General features: G+C 43.7%; 1 protein-coding gene across 2 annotated transcripts in view; it reads right to left on the reverse strand.

The window, feature by feature from the left end:
• Positions 1–22,300, reverse strand: part of OTUD7A (OTU deubiquitinase 7A) — a 110,235-nt gene extending 87,935 nt beyond the window's left edge. For both annotated transcript variants that reach the window (XM_083412750.1, XM_083412749.1), the window contains exons 1-2: positions 22,204–22,300; positions 2,342–2,460 (exon numbers count right to left, since the gene is read on the reverse strand). The gene's annotated coding sequence lies outside the window, so the exon portion shown is untranslated. The remainder of the gene's footprint in view (positions 1–2,341; positions 2,461–22,203) is intronic.
• Positions 22,301–26,129: the final 3,829 nt, after the last annotated feature.

A 26,129-nucleotide genomic window follows, 5' to 3' on the forward strand; every position in this document is an offset into this window, starting at 1 on the left:
CACGAAGAGTCGGACACCACTAAATGACTAAACAACAACAACATCATGAAGTTTAGCTGGCAGTACAGTGGTACCTCGGGTTAAGAACTTAATTTGTTCTGGAGGTCCGTTTTTAACCTGAAACTGTTCTTAACCTGAAGCACCACTTTAGCTAATGGGGCCTCCCGCTGCTGCTGAGCAATTTCTGTTCTCATCCTGAAGCAAAGTTCTTAACCCAAGGTACTATTTCTGGATTAGTGGAGTCTGTAACCTGAAGCGTATGTAACCTGAAGCATATGTAACCCGAGGTACCACTGTATAAGATGATGCTTATATGTAGGTCCATTATGTAGTTGCACACAAGTGTCTGGAAAGCTAGTATATTGTGTGGAGTGGTCCAAGCTCACTTTGCATTGTGGCTAATATTCTTGTAGTCCTGTTGTTCAAGTGTCTCCTCGTCATGAATTCATAGGATAAAGATGTCATCATATTTCAGATACAGGAGAGGCTTTTGAGGACAGGAGACAAGAAAGCATTGTTCTAAGTCAACCAAGAAGGCATTGGCATACTGTGGAGTCAGGCCCGTGCCTGTAGGAGTGTCACTGTCTTGAAGATGCAAGTTCTCCCAAAACTGAAGTAATTGTGGATAAGTACGAAGTGACAGTGTTTGGTGGCTAGATGTACTATGGCCCCATCAGGGATTATATTTCTGATGGCTTGTAGCCAATTTTAAAGAGATATACACTGACAGGGCAGATCAGCATCACGCCAGCCAATCTCTTCAGTTCATTTAATTTCATTCTGGCCAATAATAGCAAGACTATTTCAGATTAATCTTATGGAGTTTTAAAATGAAAATGATATGCAAGGGAAATTATACTCATCATAAGGAGATAAACTGCTGCCTTAGACCAAGTTGGACAATTGAACTAACTCAGGATTGTCTATTCTGACTAGCAGTTCTCTGGAGGTGTTGAGGCTTGAACCTGAGACATTGGGCATACATTCTCTTCCCTTTAGCCAAGCATCTGCAGAAAGGATCAGAATTACAGGTACAGATCTAGGAGCAGGAAGCTGGAGGTAGTTTTAAAAAGTAAAATACATCAGTCCCTGAGCAAATTGAACCTAAAGACAAACTGTGGAGCCATTTGTAGAATTACATTGTCTCCTGGAGCACAGCAGTTTCTGGAATACTGCATCAATAGTAATTTGCTTTAGTACATGAGGGGGAAAGCAGTCTTGGACAATCAATCAAACAGCACACACTTACAGGAATGGCAAAAAAACAACAACCAGAAGTGAACACCACATGCTTAGTCATCAAAAGAAAATCAATGTATACAAAGGAACATTTAAGGGCCATTCTCTAGAATCTGTCCTACCCCAGAAAATTATGGCGTTCAACTGCACAGTGTAAATTCTAGGAGCTCAATACAACTACAAGCCAGAGAGAAAGGAAGGCGGGGAAAATATTAACAAAATGTCATCTTCTAAATTGCCACATTTTCAAGTTCAGTGAAGAGTCTACAATTCACAGGAACCCAACAGAGAACATAAGCCTGCAATACTCTTAACAGTACAATTCATTCCTGGTTTTATTATACGCTGCTCATAGCTTTAAGTCAAAGGGGAATCTCTGGTGAACAACTGCTGAACCAGCACCAAGCCTTTCCTGGATATTAGTGTTCAATTTCTTCATCTTGGCCTTGATAGAGCTGGCCTTTGTAGAGTGAGGTGGTTGTGAAAGTGCAAGGTGGGTAACTGTAGGGAAGCCTGAAGAGTTGTTAGTTGTAGTAGATTCCTGCTAAACTATCACTTTCAAAACCTGTCTATAAATACAATTATAGAGGGCAGGCAGTAAACAGAGGCACACTTATTTGATACATATGTCAATGGAAGTTTTGCAAACCACAGGTGAAAGTGATCTTCATTACATATATCCCCTACTGATACAGGTTGTTAGGAATGAAGTATCAGAAGCCTATCTCTAAAGGCACGAATTGCTGTTATCACTACTACCAGTTTCTTTCCTTGGTTGGCTAATGGCCAACCAGTTAGTGCTCCCAAATAGCTCTGTGCATACTACTGGCAATCTGTAAAGATTACATTTTGGACTCAGCTACATTAGTAAAGAAAAAGTGTTTTATTTGCATTACCACCCTGTGACACCAGTAGTGCTGTGGAGTTCCATCTTTCACCAACACTTGAAGCTTTGCAACACGTTTTCCTGAAACAATTTTTTGATGTGTCTAGATCCAGCTTTTGTTTGATTTTATTATTTGCATTTAAAATGTCAGTTACACTAATATACTAGCAATGGTACACAATGAGTAAAGTTATAATAATTGAGTTCATCACTTACGGAAATGGATTGTGGAGGAAAAGTCACTGAATAACTACAGCTATCCATCTGAGATCTGCACAAGAACAAGCCTGCTTTCACACGCTGCTCACAGAGTCTGAAGATGTCAAAGCCCTTTCCTGTAAGAGAAGCATTGAAGAGAAGTACTTACTTTTTATGCAGTCTTCAGTAATATAGAAGCAGAGTTATATTTCCCAGCACAGTAAGAACGCTCAGACAATCCTGTTTTTAAGTCCTACTAAGGCTATGTTATTGGTATGAAAAACAATGTTTAATGCAAATCCTAATACCCTTTCTAATTCAACCAGTGTGTTCTCTCTACATACTGAGCTGAACTCAACTCCACAACATTCTCTTTTCTGCCACTTATAGCTTAATACAGGCATTCCCAACCTTCAGTCCTCCAGATGCTTTGGACTACAATTCCCATCACCCCTGACCACTGGTCCTGTTAGCTAGGGATCATGGGAGTTGCAGTCCAAACACATTTGGAGGACCGCAGGTTGGGAATGCCTGGCTTAATAAGACAAAAAGCAGTCCTAACAACAGAATTTAAAAATCAGTTTTCTGCTTGTTATACACACAAAAAGGGGAACACAACGCACAAGAAACACAATCAATCCCTCTTCCTTTCCATCTGGCAATTTGCATCACATTCCCACTTAGTCTCTATTAATGTATTAATGTATTTATTTCCAAAAAGTATATCCTATCTCTCCAGCACACTGGTCATCTATGCAACTGTTAATCAATGAAAATGCACAACAATAGTGTAGTTCAATAGCTTATAGTATTAAAATTCCAGTATTCAGAATAGGGCTGGCTGATATCCGTTTTCCAACATCATAATAGACCACCAGCTAAACTTCGCGATACGGCCGTATATTAAGATGTCGGAAAGGAAGCGGGGAGGAAGAAGGCAGTTGCCGGCCAAAGAAACCATTAGCATCACTGTGCGCAGCTTCTGCCTATTCCTGTCAAGGCCAGGCAGGCAAATCCGCAGCCTCCTCCAGCGCCCAGTGCACGGAAGGAGCCCAGTGGCGTTTGCCTGCCTGCGCTAAGGGACTGAAGCAGGTGACATAGGTGGCCGGTTTCTTTAAACTGCTCTGCTGAGGGGTGTGGGCAGCCGCACGCCCCTCAGCGGAGCAGTTTAACAAAGCCCCCACTTTGCCTCACATGAGCCAATGGGGGGGGGGGTTCAGCCTCCGGTGGCAGAGGGACTCAGGAGAGGTGGCTGCTTCAGCCGCAATATAGCGCTGGGTGAAGCAGCCCCCGGGCTCTGGCCCTCATACCGGTCCAGGGCGATGTATCTACTGAAGTCTACTGAAGTCTACAGGGCAATGGTCTACTGAAGAATAAAACAAGTACTGTAGCAGAAATTCATAAAACGGCTGCAGTTCCTTCAAAACCCCAAAGGCCTTTTAAATAAGGTTGCTTTACTACTTTTCTAAAATCAAGAATGAGCACGTGACCTCCAAGTAACACACTACAGAAAAGACCTCAGACATAAATAATATCCAACGTCTGAAAACAGGCATAAAGAGCAAAATTTCACCTGAAGAGCTAATGGCATGTGAGAGGTTTGGGGTACTGCCCCACTTCCAAGAGTCACACTAACAAGGCACAGTAGCCTAGCGCAGAAGGCTTTATCACAAAGTGAGGGGGAAGTTGAAAAGCAGCTTAGAAAGATCAATGGACATGTCTCCCATTCATCCTAAACTCCAGTTCTCTCCAAGTGATTCTCTCGCTCTTGCTCTTGTTTGCTGTAGCTTTTTTTAGTAATAAATCTCCAAAATCTTTTTTATTCCCAAATTGTCAACTTTTTTTTTTTTTTTGCCAAAATTCATGCTCTTTCATATTTTCCTCTTATGAGTTCCTAATTTTAAAGGAAGCCCTCTTACCTGTTACAGCTTCCTTCATTCTGTTCGTTAACCAAACTGGCATCCTCTTATAATTGTTCAGACTTTTTCCAGCAATTCATTTAAGCTTTTATTACAGTGGTTTTAAAATGCTTTCAAGGATCCTAAAAGAACTGATGCTCATCACTCTCAATTTTCATATTCCCTCATTTTTAAAATCATTTCCTCTGGCATAAAGGGAAACAATCCCACAAAAAGGACCTCGTACTTTTTACACATTTTATGTGTATGGAATTTCCTACCAAAATGTGATGGCAATAAGTAGCTTATATTAAAAGGGAACTACACTAACCCATGGAGGATAAGGCTATCAATGGTTACTGTGCAGGTTGGCTAGATGTTATTTTCAGGATCAGCAGCAGCTTACTAGTCGTTGGGGAGCCCCAGGGACAGAGGGGGCAGAATGATGGGCTAGGCTGGTCTTATCCAGCAGAACTCCTTTTCTGTTCTTAGGGTGACATTATGTCAACAAACATGCAGTTTCAATATATCATTTGTTTTAAGAATACCGTATTTTTCACTCTATAAGACGCACCAGACCACAAGACGCACCTAGTTTTTGGAGGAGGAAAACAAGAAAAAAAATATTCTGAATCTCAGAAGCCAAAACAGCAAGAGGGATCACTGTGCAGTGAAAGCAGCAATCCCTCTTGCTGTTCTGGCTTCTGGGATAGCTGTGCAGCCTACATTCGCTCCATAAGACGCACACACATTTCCCCTTACTTTTTAGGAGGGAAAAAGTGAGTCTTATAGAGCAAAAAATACGGTAGTTTTATTTTTGAAGTTTTTCATAAAAAGTGGCACAGATTGGGATATAAGACAATTGCTAGCTGGGCTAATCAATTTCACCAATCCACTGACGTTAATGAGACTGAATGGCTGTGGCAAGAACAGGAATGGCTGGAGATCTACATCTGTGATTGTCCGGTTCATATATAACATTTCATTTCCCATGCATCTGTGGGCATGCCCAAGGTCAGCTGGCACTGCGCACAAGCACAAAGTTATGTGAACCAGCCATTCATCACTGTGAGAAATGCTCAGAAGAAACCTGCCCTCTTTGATCAAGGGAAAGGGAAGGAAGGAGGGGAAGGGGGGAGGACAAAGTCTTGAATACAGATCAGGGTGAAGTCTAATGTTTTTATAAGATATTTCAACTACATTTGAAGGATCTCTGGTGCTTCTATTTGTGTTTAGAAAGCAATATATTCAATGACCTAATTTAACTAAGCAAAGATTGAGAGGAGACCAAAGCTGTTAAATCTGAACGCGCCATATCATTGCATCCCTAATTCACAGGACCAACAGAAAGAGATCACAGTTGTATTTTGTCACCACACTCTCAAAATCAAAAATTATGATGAATGTGAAAGTGTGAATCTCAAGAACTTCCAGACTCACCAACAGTGTGAGAACCTACCCACTACTATTAAAGGGCATTTGTACTGAAAACGGTTTTTCTCCCAGACATACTACATTCACCCAGAAGAAGCAACTTTTTGACTAACTCCCATAGCCCTCGTTTACAAAAGATGTTCAATGTCCAACATGCACACAACTTCCTTTGCACTCACAGATTTGAAAATACGATAGGTTAGGTGGGTCACAGTAACAATTTTTTCAGTACAGTGGCACCTTGGTTGTCAAACTTAATCCGTTCTGGGAGTCTGTTCGACTCCTGGAACTGTTTGAAAACCAAGGCACGGCTTCTGATTGGCTGCAGGAGCTTCCTGCACTCAATCAGAAGTTGCATCGAACATTCAGCTTCCAAAAAACATTCACAAATCAGAACACTCACTTCCAGGTGTGCGGCGTTCGGAAGCCAAAACGTCTGAGTACCAAGGCGTTCCACAACCAAGGTACGACTGTATTAATTTTTTTCAGTATTAAATTTAACCAAGTTTCAAAAGATTTTACATTTCTACATGAAAAGATTTTACATTTTTACATCAATTAAGAGATTGGTGCCACTGGACAAAATCACTACACGATCTGCACCAATCAAATCCTCTAAATGCTCTCCTTGGTTCCCCCTTCTAAAAACGGTCCATTTTAGAGCCAATTACTTGTCAAATCTCTGGCCAGCCTCACTTTTCCTGAGGCTGTGTTTTCAAAGCTATGCCCTCTACCGTCCTGGATGGACAATACAACATAGTTTATGTGAGCAACTGCACAGGGAAGACATCTTGCACTACTTACTACACATTGGACCCAGGAGCCGATTTCTCACCTTACCATCCATACAGGAAAGAGGTCTCCCTGGCAGAGGAGGTCCTATCCAGAGCCGTCTTTCCAACTGGGCTTAGTGGTGTGTTGTGCCAGGGTGCTGGCCTCTCAGGGGCACCCCAGCAAGTGAGGGAGCTGCACGGCTTTGCCGGTGGCCTCCCCTTTCCCTGCACACCCGCCAGCTGTGCCCCGTCAACCATATGGCTGGCGGGTGTGCAACTTACCTCCCAAGCCTCCACGGGAGGAGAGCGATCCCTGCAGAGGCTTAGGACAGAAGCTGTGCCTGCCCCTCCAACTATATGGCTGGCGGCAGCGGGAGCAGCAGCAGCAGCAGCTAGGTGCACGCTCATGGGTGCGCGTGCTGTCCCGTCTGTCCGCACCCACAGGAGCCTCTGTGCGCTCGCCATGGTGGACAGCATCTACCAGACCCACTCGCTGGGTGTGGCGGCCGAGGGGCGGCCGTGCGGCGTGGGTCTGGCAGCTCTATATTGGCGACATGCGGAGCCGCACCACCAAGTACAAGAAGTGGCTGGTGTCACCAAGTACAAGAAGATGGCTCAATGCCCAGCACCCAAGAATCCTGGAAACTACAATCCCCGAACTACAATTCCCAGCGCCCTCTAACAAACCACCACTTCTCAGGATTCTTTGAAGGTGTGCGCTTCAAATGCGCCGGGTATGCTTTAAATGAAAGGAAAGGGCCCCCGTTGCTTTGTTGTGGAAGAGGCTCCCCCCCCACACACGGGCGTGCAGCTTCCTTCCCAAGCCTCCGCGGGAGGAGAGCGATCCCTGCAGGGGCTTGGGAAAAGGTCGACAACTCTGGGAAGGGGGGGGGGGAATGGATATTTGCACCACGGCGCCTGATATGCTTAAGACAGCCCTGGTCCTATCACTTCACTGACTTACAAATTTGCCTTTTTTGCTTGGGTGGCCAAAAAGATCAGAAATGAGACTCTGGACAATATAGCCATGAACTGTAAGGGAGACGCAGAGATCTAAATAGAGACCATTATTTGTGGCGGGACACCCCTTTTGCTTGTATTTATTATTGTTCAGATTTGTATGGCTAGTATTTTAAAGTATTTAAAACTAAAGTTATTTTAGCTGGTTTGGATTTCCACACCAGAAAGGCAAACTGAATACATTTGATTTAGTAAAAGTACTGTTTTACTAAAAAAAAGTGGTGTTTGTACACTCCCTTGACCTTCTTAACCATAACTATTTGCTATACGGGCAATTAGTACCTGCCCTAGCCTCAAAGGGCCAACACACATCATTAGTTGAGATTACCAATTGATTTGTTTACCATTTATCTGCAGAAGCAGCTCTCATGTGATTGTTGCAGTTCTCACAACTACAACAGTTTAGGTGTCCGATCATGCAACAGCTGCATGGAACTGTGACAAATACTAATTATTCTTAAAAACTTGCATCTGAAAGTCTTCAATGCCTGTTTTTCTTTATCCTCCTTACAAGATTCATTAAAACTTTGGTTAAAAAATTATTGTAATTATATTTATTTGCAGAAATTAAGACTAAACTAATAGCTTCCTTGATCTTCAAAAATGCTGTTTGATATTCAAAGCATGACTTAGTTTTACTTGAATTTTTTAAAAACCTAGGAAAGACTTTTGTGTTCAATTATTTAAAAATGAACAAATCTGAGTAAATAATGAACACTTGTATTTTTTAAAATCAGTGGTATAACAACTTTATGTTCAACAACAACAAAAGTTGCTAGAGCTGTTGTTGCTCAACAAGGCCTTATGAGGAACCTTATGAGGAACGGCTAAGGGAGCTGGGCATGTTTAGCCTGGAGAAGAGGAGGTTAAGGGGTGATATGATAACCATGTTCAAATATATAAAAGGATGTCACATAGAGGAGGGAGAAAGGTTGTTTTCTGCTGCTCCAGAGAAGCGGACACGGAGCAATGGATCCAAACTACAAGAAAGAAGATTCCACCTAAACATTAGGAAGAACTTCCTGACAGTAAGAGCTGTTCGACAGTGGAATTTGCTGCCAAGGAGTGTGGTGGAGTCTCCTTCTTTGGAGGTCTTTAAGCAGAGGCTTGACAACCATATGTCAGGAGTGCTCTGATGGTGTTTCCTGCTTGGCAGGGGGTTGGACTCGATGGCCCTTGTGGTCTCTTCCAACTCTATGATTCTATTCTATGATTCTAAGGGGTATATGGGGTGTTGGGGGAGGGGTAGAACCTCTGGTGGGCTCCTTCTGGGGTCGTTTGCCCAGCTTTGATCCCCACCCTGCACTGCCAGCATGCAACAGTGGCCACAATCCCAGGAATGGCTTTGATTGGCCAGTTAAACCAGGTGTGGGCAGCTGATGGGACTCAAACCTCTGTGAGTTAGGGACTTCGCTTGCATGTGAAGACAGGCTCCATTGGATGGACTGCATGAGCCCAAGAGTAGGTCAAGAAGGCAGTTGCTGCACATTAGGGCTGGGCGTTGTATCAATACATCATCCAAATCTGTTTGAAATCCAAACCGTGGTAACAGTTTCATAACATTCAACATGGTGATACATCATGAGTCACTATGTATGTGTGTGCTACACAAAAAATCATTATCTGGGGGGAAATGTGGATCTGGTCATCACTTCTCCCATGATTCCTGCCACCCCTGTTGCTCTGTACTATAAAATACAGTGGTACCTCTAGTTATGAACTTAATTCATTCCGGAGGTCTGTTCTTAACCTGAAACTGTTCTTAACTAGAGGCGTGCTTTTGCTAATGGGGCCTCTTCCTGCCGCTGCACCGCCAGCACACCATTTCTGTTCTCATCCTGGGGCAAAGTTCTCAACTCGAGGTAACTCTTCCAGGTTAGCAGAGTTTGTAACCTGAAGCGTTTGTAACCTGAGGTGTTTGTAACTCGAGGTACCACTGTAATAGTTGCAGCAGTATGTTGAAGGTAAGAAAAAATGTTTCGGTTTTAGACCCCTAAATAGCCAGGATATTACCCTGTTTACCTCTACATATTTCTATCATGATATACTGGTATATTGCAACTCGGGCATAGGCAAACTCAGCCCTCCAGATGTTTGGAGACTACAATTCCCATCATCCCTGACCACTGGTCCTGTTAGCTAGGGATGATGGGAGTTGTAGTCCCTAAACATCGGGGGGGGGGGGCGAGTTTGCCTATGCCTGGTTTAACTGAAAGCCATACATTGCTCAGCCCTGCTGCATGTGCTATAGAGCGAAGTGAGGGCAGATGCGGCTCGTCGTCCCGGGAAAGTAGCCCATCTAGGAAAAGAAAAACTATTATCCAAAACGTCCCCTGCTTTGTGGGATATCTTTGGGAGAAGAAATAGCTCAACACAAATCTGTAGTGGAGTCCCCAAGGGGGTTGGATGGTGCCCTGCATGCCTCCTTCTGGGCACTCCTGCAAGGCTAGTGCCAAACATCTTGCTCTGCTTTCCTAGGGGCCACAGCAGTGAGGACCTTTGTCCTCTGGGCAGCCCAGCACCGCCACACACACCACCCAGGCCTGGATGCTGGGGAGGTCACTTGGATGTTGCTAACGCAGCAATTTGACTTCACCCCCAGAGGTGGACTCTGCTGTCTCTCGACCTAAGCCTGTGTGTATAACAAAAAGATTGTTTTAAAAAAATAAACAAGTAAAGCCTCACCACAAAAATTATTATTATTAATTAAATTTATATACTACCCTTCATCCAAAGAATAAAATAGTACAGTGTATCCCCAACACTGCAGTGCATCCTTTTCAGGACAGGCGTCTATGCCCTAGATTCCTCTCTTGTTTTCTATGTGCAGCTCTCATTTCTACCACATGGAAGGAAAAAATCGCGTCTAAATAAACTGGAAGCTGGTAAGGAAGTGTGTGCCTAGGAAAGAGTAAGGGCAGCTGAGCCAGGGGATTTCTAAAGCATCTACTGTATGATGAAAAGGAGGAAGAAAGGATGAACCAACCTCCTTGACCCCCTAGCACTTTGAAAGTAGCCTGGTGATTAGCATTAAGGTCTGGGGTTTATAACATGAGATTTAAAAACTCTACCCTGGACTTTCCTACTCCAAGCTATAGAGAGCTCTGGCTCAGGGCTGAGAGACAGTCAAAATCATGAGCTCCTCTCTGCACTATACAGCACACTGAGGGATGCTTTCAGGAGGTCTCGAAAGAGACTGCAAGGCTAGTTGGAGCTGTGAATTGGGCTGGGGATACATTGCAACATTTTATTGTAGGTCTGCATCTTTGTGTCTTGCAGTCAGCATTCAAAATGAACCAGTTGCCAGTCCTGACTCAGAACCGCCCTCTTGAGACCAAATTGAGATTTCCAGTCACATGGTTTGCAATAGAGATCTCCTCTGGCTGCGCAGGAGGGCCAAAGGCTCTCCAGGAAGCCTATTTGCTGAAGAGGGAACTTTTCCATTGTTGTACAATTTGCAAACAAATGGTTTGCAAACTGGGAAGAGTTAAATGGGTTGCTTCTCTCTTGCAGGAGGGGAGGGGGCAGGGAGCACCCTGCTTTTCACCTCTCCCCTTAAAGAGCAATCTGTGCAGGTAGTTTGCAAGCGAATGGACTGCTTCTCTCTCTCTTGCGGGGTGGGGGGAGCAGGAGGGGAGATAAGGCTGTTCAAAGAGAAAATTATAGTTTTGCAGTGTGGGAAACAACCTCTAAACTGGCGCACATGCTATAAAATTGAATCTTTGAGAAATAGAAGAAAGGGGGATGTAACTGTATGATCTTTTAAGTAAGTGCAAGGGATGCCAGGATGTCCTATCAATGTTTTATAATTCAAATTACAAGTGGTCAGTATTACTTGCATTTCTGCATTGGAAGTGAAAAATGAAATAAAGAAGTGTCTCTTCTTAAGGAAACTCCATTTTTTTTATGTCAGAAGAAATGATATGTTAGGGTTTGTATCAACCACCTATGAGGGTTTTCATGCTAAATCCTAGTTATCAATATAAAAGCGTCGCTTTAAAAAACAACAACGTGCAAACATTTCCCGAAGATTTCCTCCCATCCACACTTATGGAGTTAACACACTATAGCTGCAATGGTAATTTGGGGTGGGGGCAAACCTTCAAAGAAACCAATGATTTTGAAATGGTGGAGCATCACCCTTCTTTTAAAAAGATTTGCAGGAGTGCTCCTGTACCATTTACAGCAGTGGTGGCCAAACTCGGCCCTCCAGATGTTTTGAGACTACAACTCCCATCATCCCTAGCTAACAGAACCACTGGTCAGGGATGATGGGAATTGTAGTCCCAAAACATCTGGAGGGCCAAGTTTGGTCACCACTGATTTACAGGGAAGAGCCTTGCTTTACAGAAATAAAAACATTCGCATTTTGCAAATAATCATGTGGACATGAGTGGACACAGTGAGCCAATGTCCCTCACTGACAGCTCCACCTATCAGAGAAGCTGCGACTCTACAAAATGTAGAAGAAAAAAGGTTCGCCTCAGTGAGAGCCAGTGTGGTGTAGTGGTTAGAGTGTTTGTAGGTCTACGACCTGGGAGACCTGGGTTCAAATCCTCACTCAGCCATGAAGTTCACTGGGTGTTACTGTCCTATACATGCCTAAATTTAAGTTCCACTGTATAACCTGTTTTGGTATGGCTGGTTTCAACCTTCCAAATACCACAAATTGCAAAAAAAAAAACACCCCAACCCAAATAAATTCTCTATGCAAAGTTGTTCACAAATTTATAAAAATACAGGTTTTTGAAAACATCCTGCTCTAATTAAGTAAAAGAATGAAGCTGCCGTCACATCTCTTCTGGACTGCTTTTCCACTTGATTGCTTCTTTGTTCTAAAATAACTTGCCTTTTGTGCACAGTGTTTATTCCATCTTCAGCTAAATCCCACACCTTTTCTTCATTTGCTTTTCTAATTGAGTAAAAAATATATATGTCTAGCCATATCATTGTGGCAACTGAAACCTAGGTTTAAGATGCCATTTGGCACCTAGCTTTTATATCTCAGTTTCTAACATTGCTTGCAGTGCAATCCTATTCCAGGTAAAAGTGTATAGGATTGCAGCCTTCAACTGCTTAGTTTGGCCCTTAACATTTAAGTGGTAGGTTCAGAGAAGTGTCCCTTAAGAATTAAAACTGAAACACATAAAACAGAAGATGTGATTTTTAAATCAACTTCATAATTTCCAAATTCTCAGAAGCTAGCAAACTACTTAAATTCTCAGGGTTTTGCAATATTATTCACCTTCTGAAATAAATCAAAGTTCCTGAGGAACACTTATCACCTATCCCAGGTAAACTAACTTTAAAAGGGCCTTTTCATTTTTCAGGGAAGTTGAATTACTAAGCTACAATTTTGAAAAACATGGCCATTGGACCGTCTCCCCATGTGTTCTTGATCAGGATGGGGATTATCTAGAGCTGAAGATAAACAATAACAAAAAATAGGTTTTTTTAAAAAAACTCTCTTATTTTTCAATCATATTTTTATTCTGCATTTCCATTCAGAGAAGAATGTTGAAATGCATTGCATTCTAAAAGCACGCACATATACACTAAAAACCAAATACAGTACCATTGTGTCTTGTTCAGGGGTTACAATTCGGGGATGGTCCGTATAAGCAAAAACAAAAACCTTGGAATGGCCCTGTGTGACCATCCTTACCTTTCTGGAGCTGTGTGCTGAGCGGACCTTGCTCCCTAAGGAAGCAAGACCTTAAAAGCTCTTTCTGTGTTAAAAGAACCCTGCGCAAAAGGAGCTTTTAAGCTTTCTGTACATTTATTTTGTGTGATTCCAACCAGCCAGATTTCATCCATATAAAGTTGAAACCACACGTGTTAAATGTGCATAAATTGCGATTGTACTGTAAATCCAATACGCAAATTCATCTCACCAGGAACAGATAAAGTCTCAATGTAAATCATCACAATTATTTTCATCACATGGGTGGGGCATATTGATTAAAACAAACAACTATGAGATAATTAGAAAATTCTCAACTTGTGACATGCTTTCTCCACTGGCAATGATCATATAGACTCACCCTAGGATTGGGTGAAAGGAGCAACTGTTGGACAAGCTGTTGTTACTACTGGATATCCTCTGTACTTGGTGTTTTCCTTTTGTCTGCTTTGACCAGTTATGTTACAATCACTCTTTATTTCCTTCCAGTTGTAATACCAACTATTTAATTAACAACACACACACACACACACACACACACATCCCGCGATGACTGCATTTTCTAACTTCAATATTCTCATGGCCCCCGGAGACAGAGACCGCAGGAAAGGAAATGAGTAGAGTTCCCCAAACACCAGCAAATGGGAAAGTATTTTTCAAAATTCCATCCTATAGACAATTTTCATCACAGAACAGAGCACTGAAAGGCATTCACTACAACTGAAAATTAAAGTGAACACAAAACACTTTAAGCAGGAAGAATTGCGGACCTCAGTAAGTACAGTCATTTCCCAAAGGCCTCCCTTATGGAGGAAGGAACTATGAGGTACTACAGTTAAATGAGATGCACATTAGTTTGGCAGACTCCCTGTAGCAAAAAGTGCCCTCTCTCTTTCCCTTGAATGAGGCAACAGAAGAGCTTTCCCAAGATGTCTAGAAAGAGCTCCATGAGGCAATGCTGCTTTCTTTAAGAACTTTGGTACATTCCATTCCAAATCTCTTTCAACTAACACCATTTCCTTTCAGCAACTTTCATTACACAATTTTGTACGCTACATTTTAAAAAAGGGTTAAATGACACTATTACTGTTTAAACAGCATAACCAGGTAAATGGTGCTTTGTAAAGTTGCATAAACAAAAAAAGAAAAAGACAAGAACCCTGACCCAAAAGGTTTGCTTATACAGCACAAGAGGCATCTAAATAAAAAGACATTTCTTGAGATCTTAGCAATCTAAGGGTTCTAGGGTTTGCCAACTAACATCTGCACGACCACAGGTTCCTCATCCCTGCTCTGCTAAAATTTATTTACTTAAATCTATTTTTAAGCTAAGGGACACGGGAGGCGCTGTGGTCTAAACCACCGTGCGGCTTGGACTTGCTGATCGGAAGGTCGGAGGTTCGAATCCCCACAACAGGGTGAGCTCCCGTTGCTCGGTCCCTGCTCCTGCCAACCTAGCAGTTCGAAAGCACGTCAAAGTGCAAGTAGATAAATAGGTACCGCTCCGGCGGGAAGGTAAATGGTGTTTCCGTGCGCTGCTGTGGTTCGCCAGAAGCGGCTTAGTCATGCTGGCCACATGACCCGGGAAAAATGTCTGTGGACAAACACTGGCTCCGTTTACGACTGGACTTAACTGTCAGGGATCCTTTACCTTTACCCTTTTATTTTTAAGCTACTGATTTAAACATTTCCAAGCAGTGTTCAAATACAAATCAACATAAACACAGTAAAATATCATAAAACAGTTAAAAACAGAATTCCAGTGCTAATCCTAGGAATTAGGGAAACTGCACAAAAAGATACAGTATTACAAGACCTCTGAAGCAAACAACTGATAATATTTTACATATGGCAGAGGGAAAGGCATTCTAAAGTGCAAGGATAACAGCAGAAAATGCTATTAATTGGTAAGATGTTCTGTTTGAGTGGAGCAGCACTCACCCTGTACGGAGCAGGTTCACCGTTTGTGGGCACTGATCAAGAGTCGTCATCGGAGGTCTAGGTGGCAGGTAGAGCCTTTCACTAGATAGGCCCATTCCTGGACTGGGAGGTCCTGCTAGCTGAAATCCATACTTCAGTGACGTCATGTTTGGATTATTGCAATGTGCTCCACATGGAGCTACACTTGAAAATGGCCCAGAATCAGCAACTATGACAGAATGTGGCTGCCAAGTTATTAACTGGTTCAATGAGGCAGGATCACCTTACAAAGTTCTGCAATGGCTGCCTGTATGCTACTAGGCTTGATAGAAGTGTCAACGGTGGTTTGCAAAATGATATACAGCTTGGGGCCCAAATATCTGCAGGAGTACCTCCTCCATTACCAACCAATTCAAAACCTAAGGGGGTGGGGGCTCTGCTTGCATTCCCCACCAAGTCTGGGGTTGAAGGGATGCATAGAAAAGCTTTATCTGTTTTAGGGTCCCAACTCTGGAACGATCCACATTTAGAAGTGTATCTGTCCCACACATAGTTAGGTTTCATACACCAACTGAAAACATTGTTATTTGCTCAGGCTGCCACAATCTGAGAAATAAGTGGATGGCTCCTCATCAGCAACTTACAAATATTTGTTTTAAATGATCAATTAAAATTCTTAAAGGTGCTGTTTTGTTTTATATAATTTTAGTTTACTGTATTGTATAAAACATTTTGTATATTTTATATGTTTGATGTTCATTGCCCTTGACTCATTTTAAGGACAGCAAACAAATAAAATAATGTAAAAGTGCACTTTGCTCCTCGCCCCCCACTCTTTTCATCAGTGTGCCAGGAGCTGCAGCAGCATGCAAACCAGCATTCCTTGAATTAACATTGTGGTTTGTTAGCAGACAAACCATGAGTGCTGCTTCACACTTAGCAAGCCAGTCTCTGGTTTCCTTCTCAGTGGGCTGAAATGGAACAGGGGAGCAAAGCACGGTCTTTGCCACATGGTCTTGTTCAAATTAAAACAGAGTTTAATTAAGCTGTGGTTCAATATGACATGACCAATATCTCAATCTAAAAAGTCTTTTAAAAATTGAAAAGAAGAAGGGAAGCAGCAGCCTTCAGTTATGAAAGATTCACTGACCAAGTTCCAATCTTCCTCCTTAGAAAAATACAGATTGCTGCTTTAGCTGCTTTCTACCAGCTCTTTTGAAGAATGAATTTTAAAACCACTGATTTTTAGTTTTAAAGCATTAATTCATTTTACTTAAGGCAACACAGTAAAGCAAATTCTTATTAAAGTGGGGCATTCAGTGAGATGGAAAAATTAAAAATTCCCCCATCCGGCACCATTCAGATGCAGATTGAACCGCAGGCCTAAAAGTACAATAAAGTTATTACACACAATATAACGTATTTTTAAAAATTCTTATACTATATACTTACAACTCCATCACTAATCATTTGCACTGGATAAACCATCTACAACTTCAGCACACCATATTTTGTGATGTGCTACCATAACTGTGGGTAAGAACCTAGGAAGACTGGCCCTGACCAACCAAATACCTATTGGAAGCTTACAAGTAGGATGCCGTGGCATTCTGCCCACTTGTGAGTCCTACTTGAGTATACAACTGGTATACAGAGGCATACGACCTCCAATAGTGGAGAGAGAACATATTCAGCATAGCTAGTAGAATCATAGAATGGTAGAGTTGCAAGGGACCCCAGTGCAGGTATCTCAGCTAAAGCATCCATGACACAGGGCCATCCAAACTTTGCTTAAAAACCTCCAGTGAAGGAGAGCGCACAAACTCCCAAAGGAGTCCATTCCACTGCCGAACAGCTCTTACTGTCAGAAAGTTCTTTCTGATGTTTGGTCGGAATCTCCTGTCTTATAACTTGAAGCAGAAGACAAGCTTGTTCCCTCTTCCATGTGGCAGCCCTTCAGATATATGAAGATGGCTATCGTATCTCCTCTCAGTCTCCTTTTTTCCAGGCTAAACATACCCAGTTCCTTCAAGCGCTCCTCAGAAGGCTTGGTTTCCAGACCCTTAATCCTCTTGGTCACCCTCCTCTGCACACGTTCCAACTTGTCTATATTCTTCTTGTCCATATTCTTCTTAAACTTCTTAAACCAAGGAGGAATGGAGCAGTACTAATACTTTCCTTGATTGTACTTCTTGATAGCCGTATTTATTATTTGATTATTTATTCTATGTATTAAATTTATATCCCACCCTTCCTCCCAAAAGGATTCCAGAGTAGCAAACACACAAGCAGCAAAACAAAACATCTTAAAGAAACTAAAAACAATTCCAATACAGATGCATACTGGAAAAGATCTCCCATTACAGTGGTACCTCGGGTTACATACGCTTCAGGTTACATACGCTTCAGGTTACAGACTCCACTAACCCAGAAATATTACCTCAGGTTAAGAACTTTGCTTCAGGATGAGACAGAAATCACTTGGCAGTGGCACGGCAGCAGCGGGAGGCCCCATTATCTAAAGTGGTGCTTCAGGTTAAGAACAGTTTCAGGTTAAGAACAGACCTCCAGAACGAATTAAGTACGTAACCAGAGGTACCACTGTATAATGCTTGTGGAAAGAGGAAGGCCTTCAGCAGGTGCTTAAAAGACAACGAAGGCAGCACCTATCTAGTATTTAACAGGAGGGAACTCCAAAGGGGAAGTTATAGAGCACTAAAGACTTGATTCTTATATTGTGCACAAGGGACCTCCTGAGAAGATGGCATTTGCAAGAGACCCTGATCCTCCATTAATTTGTCTAAAGCCATCCAAGCTGGTGACCATCACTAAATCATGTGGCAGCAAATTACACAAACTATGTACTGTGTGAAGAAGTACTTTATTTTCTTCTTCTTTGGATGGCCCTGTGTTCTAGTGTGATGAGAGAAAGAGAAAAACTTCTCTATATCTATTTCTCCACACCAGGAATAATCTTATGCACCTCCTTTATGTCTCCTTTTACTTCCCTGTTCTCTAAACCAAATGTTATCACACATCCTCATAGGAGAGTTGCTCCCAGCCCATGATCATTCTTGTTACCCTCTTCAGAAACTTTTCCAGTTCTACAATATCCTTTATGAGGTGAGGTAACCAGAACTATGTTCTGTATTTGAAATGTGGTTGTATAACAGGATTGTGATAAGAAAAGGAATATACTGCTTTCCTAATTATGCCTAACAGTGAATTCACAGCTGGGTCAACATCATGATTGAGCCATCCATTATGACCTCAAGCTCTTGTTCCTCTTCATTCGCCATGGGCATCCCAATGTGCATCACTTTACATTTGCTTACACTGAATTTCATTTGCCATTTTACTGCTGGGCCTCTATGCAATCCCTTTTTGCATTAAACACTCTGAACAATTTTGTATCAGTAGCAAGCATGGTTATCTTGCTGCTTACCCTAACTCTAGGTCATTTATGCACAGGTTAAAAACCATAGGTCCCAATATCAATCTTTGAAGGATTCCATTTTCAACATTTCTCCATTGGGAGAACTTTCCATTGAGTTCTACACTCTGCTTCTCCATTTATCCCACGACTGCTAAGCTTACACAGGAGTCTGGTGAGGTACTTCAGTCTTAGGATCAGCCTCCAAATAGAAAAAAGCCTGTGAGGTCATTATTGGTCCAATTTCACCATTCAGAAAAGCACTAGGGATGGAATATTTATGGCTGGAGTGGAACGTAAGCCCAGCTTTTTTATACTATAATTTATCCACTCAGGTCTGGCTGAAGAGGGACTGGAAGAGAGATCTTTCCATCACTACACAATGAAAGGGCATATGTAAAGGAATGCTCTCTCCTATTCAAACCTCCCAAGGATGTGTCGGAGAGTGCCAGCCAGTGTTCACAATTAGCTGGGCACGTTTTGCAACTGCCGTGGGTCCAACTGCAACCTGGAGATACCTGGATGCCAGGTTGGCAATGGACATCTCCACCTGGCTGGCCCCTCTTCTTTCTTAAGCAGGTAAGCAGAAGAGCTTATTTATTGCATTTATATCCCACCTTTTCCTCCAAGGAATACATGGTTCTCTTCCCTCCTCAGTTAATCTCTACAACGACCCTGTGAGGTAGGTTAAGAAGTTGTGACTGGCCCAGTGAGCTTCATGACTGAGTGGAGATTTGAACCCTCATCTCCCAGGTCCAACACTCTAATCACACTGGCTTCTGCTATGGGGCAGCTCTATAAATTAAGTAGATAAATAAATAAATAAATATGGGGAAAGCTAAATGTCACTTAGAGAAGCATCTGAAATATTTTCCTTGAAGCTTGAATTTGTTTTACTTGGGATTGTTTTATTTGATTTTTAATGTGTTGGTATAGAAATGAAATGAAAAATAATTGTAACAATAAGGCTCATTGTGGGGGGAAATGGCACCTAGACATTCTTCTGTGGCAACTGTAACCTAGGTTTATGGTGCCATTTGGCAATTACCTTACATATTTGATTTTCTAACACTGGCCACAGCTCCAGACTCCTTCCATATGAAAGCTTAAATGTTATAAACAGAGACACAAAGAGCTAAGAGGGGGTGTTATGCGACTATACTTTCTATGAAATACAACTGTAATTTCTAATGGACTCTGCTTGCTTCATAACAATCATCACTGCAGACCATTAAAGCCATATCAATAACTGAAAATGTGTCATTTAAAACAAAAACAAAAGTATTAATGTAATATCTGAGAAAATGTTTATCTCTACCACAGTTTGAAAGTTTATTTCATACCACCAGATTGAAAAATGAAGATACAACAACTTCCTTCTGTCTGACACCCAAACACGCTGGTGAGAATCCGGCCTATTGGTCTAACAAAAACAAAAACAAATTATAAAATACAGATTTCCCCTCAACTTATTTTCTTAGGCTGCAATCCGACAACCTACCTCAGAGTAAGCACCACCGAATTCAATGGGATGTACATGCTCCTTAAAACAAATACCTGTAACATATAAAAGCCTTCTGACAGACTGAATTAAATGCCTCCATTGCAACTCAGTGTATCTCCTTCTTGGCCCAAATATCCTAGCTATAGGACAGATACATGAATATTGTCTGACATAAACAGACAGCAGAAGTACAATCATAAAGCACTCCTACACATTTACTCAGAAGCAAGTCTCAATGAGTTTAATGGAGCTTACTCTGAAGTAAGCAGGTACAGGATTATAGGCATGATGTTCATGACACGAATAGACAGCACTGCAAATAAAGAACAAGACAAAACAGAAACACACATATTACACTTAGAGATACATACAGTGGTACCTCGGGTTACATACGCTTCAGGTTACATACGCTTCAGGTTACAGCCTCCGCTAACCCAGAATTAGTACCTCGGGTTAAGAACTTTGCTTCAGGATGAGAACAGAAATCGTGCTCCAGCAGCAGGAGGCCCCATGAGCTAAAGTGGAGCTTCAGGTTAAGAACAGTTTCAGGTTAAGAACAGATCTCCGGAACGAATTAAGTACTTAACCCGAGGTACCACTGTACTTCCATTACAGTGCAAAATACTTATGCACGTGGAGGTCAAATTCTGATATCATTACTAAAAAAAATTAAGGAACAATATGATCAATTTGCACTGAAAATAATTTTAAAAATCAAAAGAGCAAGTAACATTTTTTCTCGTCTGCTATATGTTTAGACTCAAGAATAATAAGATTTCTTGTTCCTCTTCATAATACCCCTGTTTTAACAGAGTGGGAAATGAGCCTGAGAGGCACCTTGACACCCAGTAATGAGCCAGGACCCAATTCATATCCTCCAGGAAAAAAGCCAAACAACTATATTCACTGGCCTACCAGAAGCATCTCACAAGGGTCAAGAGAGAGAAAAAGAACCGAGAGTCCTCTACACTGCACAATTGCCCACCATACCTTATCTGGAATCTGGCCTTTTGGTAGAGAGACGTTATCTATATACATTAACAAATATTAGACATGAATAATTCTAGATTGAGTGCAAAACAAGCAAACATTTAAGTACCAGTTTATTTAAGAGTTAAATAAAATTTCAAGATATAAAAACAAACGAGTTCTCATATAGAATGGACCTACTTTTTTCATATTGCTAGGGTGAAAGAATGCTAGCCTCCGTCAACAGCTAACTGGTTAAAACAATCATGTCTTCAGTTGTTTCATGCAGAACTACCCAGACCATTCCAAATATCCATTCCATAATTTAAGCATTCTGAAATGCCTTTTTTAAGACACATATTAATTTTCTTCTATTTTATTGGCTATTTGCATTTAAATGTATGCCACAGGCCCAGGTTAAGTGTTGCTAATTACTGCACTGTTGTGGGGGAGGGGGGGAGAAAGAAGAGGCTGATGAAGACACAGGAGTTTGCTACCAGATGACATCATCGGCCCTGGCCAAATCTGAAGGGTCAAGTGACAACATCTTTTCCCACACTCTGTTGCCAGAGTACCACTGAAGACCAAGGAGCCCAGTACCATTTCTGTAGCAAATAGGACCATATTCCTTTTCTGTGAAGCCATATCCTCTTGTGGCGTTACTATGGCATGTGGTGGGAAGCTACGGCACAGGCTACCACCCCAGCCTTTGGCTTCAGGAGGGTCTCCATAGAAACATCTACAGGTGTGACATTCTGCAGTGATCCAGTGGCACTTTCAAAGAAATCATAATCATGCCAAAGCACACATGCACACAAAACCAAAAACCCAGTTTCCCTCTTAGCTGCTGTTGCGGATGAATCATGTTCGACAGGCACATGATAGCTCATTGCACTCTGCTCCCCTGTTCATAACTGTCAGATGCTTATTCACTCTGATCCTTGCCAGGGCGTCTTTTGCAGGCAGCAGAGGGAGGCAGCAGAGGATGTGCATATGTGGATGGGGACCCACACACCAACGCAACGGTTGTGCAGGCAACTAGCAGCAGGATGGCCTAGCAGCCTTTCTTTGCCAGTGCCCCCCTCCACTAGACGGAGGGTGTTCTCAAATGCTGGGGAGCCAGGATCAGTCCAGCAACCTACTAGATACACCCCCCCCCCCAAACACACACCTCGGTACATCACCCATTTGTTTGTTTGCTGAAAAAGCAAGCCGGGTCCAGCCGACTCGGGCTCTTTCCCCTTACCTGCTCCTCCTCGAGCCGAGCTCCAGCATCCCGGCTCAGGAAGGCATTTCCCAGCAGCTGCGAGAGGCGGGCGGGGCGGGGGAGAAAGAGAGAGAGAGAGACGGAGCTTCTGCAATGCAGACACTGCCTTCTTCCCTCGCCAACCCGCCCGGCTTCGCTCTCCGCTGCCCGGTCTCTCTCTCTCTCAAATAAGGGCGAGGCGAGCGAGGAGGAGAGGAGAGGAGCGGCGGCCGCGAAGGAGACCCCCCCCCCCCGCGCCGCCTTCCGCTCGGGGCTCCGCGCTCGCCTCCCCCGCCGGGCGGCTGCAGCTGCCGCCGCCTCCTGCTGCTGCTGCTGGGCTCGGCCACGAAGGAAGGCCGGCGGGGGCGACCCGGGAGGCTGCTGCGCCCGAGGGGAGGAGACGCGCCGCCGCCGCCGCCCAGTCACCTGCCTCCAGCCCGAGGGCAGAGGCCGAGCAGGCGCCCCTCCTCACCTGCCGCGGGCCGGCCGGCCGGGCTCGACCCGTCACCACCAGGCTGCCGCCGCCGCCGCCTCCGCCAGCCGCCGCCGCCGCCGCCGTCCCCATGAAGTCGCCGCCGCCCGCCGCCCGCCGCCGCGGCGCACCAGCCAGGCCCGGCCCACCCGCCGCCGCCGAGGTGATGGGGCGGCGGGCTCCTCCTTCGCCGGCGCAAGGACGGGCGAGGCGCGGGCAAGTGGGAGGCGGCGGCGGCGGCGGCGGCGCCCGAGGGGAGGGCAAGGCGCCCAAGGCGGCAGGCACAAACTGCAAGGCGGCCTACACACAGAAAATAGGGGGAAAGTCCATGGAAAGGGCAGCCATGTGGTGTCATGTAAAGTGTCCACAGATAAAATAGGGGGGAAGCTTTAAAAAAAAGAAAATGGAAAAGGCAATTATTAAAATGTAATTATAGCAAGGTTACCAGATTTTTTTCCCAATGAATCCAGGGTCACTTTAATTATTAAATAAATAAATACCACACATTTGGGATGTTGATGCTGCAAGGATGGCGGTGGCAGAGGGGCGGCCAGCGCCTTGACCTCAACCTCCATGTTTCCCCTTCCTCCGAGGCTCCTTTCTCCCTGAGCCCGGGCAGCCCCTGAGTTGTTGGTTCTTCTTCCAAGAGGTGCCTGGAAGGCGGAGGAGGGCCGAGAGTGGTGGCAGCGGTGAGGCTTGGGCAGTGCGATGCCTCCCTTCCCATCAGAGCAGCCCCAATCCCATGCCTACTTGCGTGCAAGCAGGAGGGGGCAGGGATCCCTCAGCTGGGAAGGGAGGCTTCCCCTGGCCTAACTGAAAGATCCCTGCCCCCTTCTGCTTGCACGCAAGCTCTGATCGGCAGCGTGAAGCCTCCCTTCACAGCTGAGAGATGCCTGTCCCGCTCCTGCTTGCACACAAGTAGGGGTTGGGAGGCTGCGCCGATAGGCAGGCAGCGTGAAGACTCCCTTCACAGCTGGGTTGCTGGGGTCAGGGAAGGTGGAGGCAGCCCGGAAGCTGCAGCACCATCATATGGGGACTTCCAAGCAGCTCCTGAAGCCAGCCAGAGACAACTGCTCTGGGCTGCTGAGACTGCCGCTGCTGCATTTCCCAGGGACATTAGATTAAATCCGGGGACGTTCCAGGGATGGAATTTGTCCAGGGACTTATTCACAAATTCAGGGACTGTCCGCGGGAAATGGGGACATCTGGTAAACCTAAATTATAGCTCCTTTGTTAAAAAAAGAGGGATGTAAATGTAACAAGATTAATTCAGCACATGGCACATGGCAATGGCAAAAACAACAAGGGAGCCTGACGGTTTCACCTGGTTGTAGAAACTCACTTGAGGTGATGTTGCCGACAGTCCCTCTCCCCCAGGAGGCAGGGATGGCCACCAGTGTGGATGGCTTTAAAGGAGGATTAGATAAATTCATGGAGGAAGAGAGGGCTATCAAGGGATACCTGCCCTGATGGCTCTGCTCTGCCTCCACAGCCAGAGGCACCAATCTTTCTGAATATCAGTTGCTGGAAACCACAGGAGGGGAGAAGGTTCTTGTGCATGAATCCTGCTTGATGGTTTCTCACAGGTTATCTGGTTGGCCATTGGGAGAACGGGATGCATGCTTGCTGGTGGTGTCAGAAACCCAGGGTTTATGGCACATAACAAGAAAGAAAAAACCATTTGGCAGAGGTTTGGAGGAGATGCAACAATGCTGACCACAAACGCTTTGCTCCATACTGCATCGATGGCATTGGCAGTTGTGCACTGTCTGAGCAGGAATTTGAACTTTGATCTTTCAGATTCCATTGTGGCAAGTCACTCCTGAAAGGTAGGAATGTTGGAGAGTGAACATTTGAAAGAAGAGAAAGGGGTTTTATGGTTCACTGTACTCTTAAGCTGCCTCCCATTCACTTTAGCAAGGTTTGGACAGGAGAACATCCCAGGGGATTGTGCCCCGTGAGTGTAAATTGTTTGTTTCCAAGTTGGCCCCCATAAATGGTGCCACAAATCCACCCCCTGAGTCCAACTCACACTATCTCATGATAGGGCTATTGCTGGCAGCACACAAATTTTCTGCACACTGCCCCAGTTCTAGCAGTTTTCAATGCCATGGTAAAAATTGTCCACGTGAATTTACTCATCTGGCAGACAGAGCGTCTTCCAGTGCTCTTCAAATTGTATGTGCATTTGTGTAATCTGAATAGATGCAGAGGAAGTCCTAAAAGTGGCTGTGTGAATAAGCAAAATGGGAAAGAAAGAAACAGAACAAGGGGTGCCATTTAGGAGGAGTTGGGGGAACCCCCCTCAAAAATGTTTTAGACCAGCTGTGATTGTTTCTCAGGAGCATCTATATCTCTGCTCAAGTCAATCATACTCCCTAACTGTTATAAACATTGGAGGGGCTTGTGAACTATCTACGTATGAATGCCAAAGGCATGAATCCTTTTATTTAAAAACAAACAAGCAGAGGGGAGGGGGAGGCTGCTGTGTGACCTGTGTTGATAATGAGATATTAAAATGCAAATGCAACAAATGCTCTTAAAAATACATGTGCTTATGTTGCAGTTTCATCTTGAATGGATCCCTGAGTAGGTTTCCGTTAATCTTTTCTTCATACCCTTTTACTTAAACCTGAAATGGTGCTCCTGGGGATCATTCTCATGAGCTGAGAAGCAAGACCTGACAGTAAAACCAATCTGAAAATGGCTTAAATCTGTAGTGCTGTTGTGCCAGTAGTAATGAAAGCCAGCAGTTTCTGGCTGCATTTTAGGGAAAATTTCACGGGGAAGTCAGATGGTTTTCAATATTATCATCATTATTTAAAGTCTAAGGAAGGCTGTGGCCTGCTTTTCCTATACTATATGTTCCTATCTGAACACCCTGGCCTACTTCAGATGCCGTGCTGGGTTTTAGCCTGTTCTTAAAGTGTTGCAACAGGTTTGTATTATTTTAAACTTGTTTTTAAATATTTGCATTAAGGTTATGTTTAGGTAAAGGCTCATTTTACTGAATATTATTATTTATGGATGGGATTTAAGCTATACTAAGCTACTTTGTGAAGTCTTTTGCCTTGAAAAGTGGGATATAAATCCAACCAAAATGACTTTATTGTCCTAGCTATTGGCCATGACAAATCTGAATCAAAAATAAATACAAGCAAAAGGAGTGTTGCACCAGAAATAATGGTCTCTATTTAGATCTCTGTGTCTCCCTTACAGTTCACTGCTGTATTAAGTGGGATATAAGCACTTGAATGAATAAATAACTGATAGCCAGAGAAAAGAAACCATGGTGTCATAGAGCAAGATAGACCTAGTAAACTGGCACTGAAAGCTGAAAGCATCTTATTCCAGCACCATGAACAGCTCCCTAGCGTTACAGGAGTCTTTCCTGTCACCAATTGATCTTATCTGGCTTGAGGCTGGGAAGGCACTCCTTCTGAAGATATACATA

Source organism: Podarcis tiliguerta, assembly GCF_965153285.1.
Source record: "Podarcis tiliguerta genome assembly, chromosome: 14".
NCBI lineage: Eukaryota > Metazoa > Chordata > Lepidosauria > Squamata > Lacertidae > Podarcis > Podarcis tiliguerta.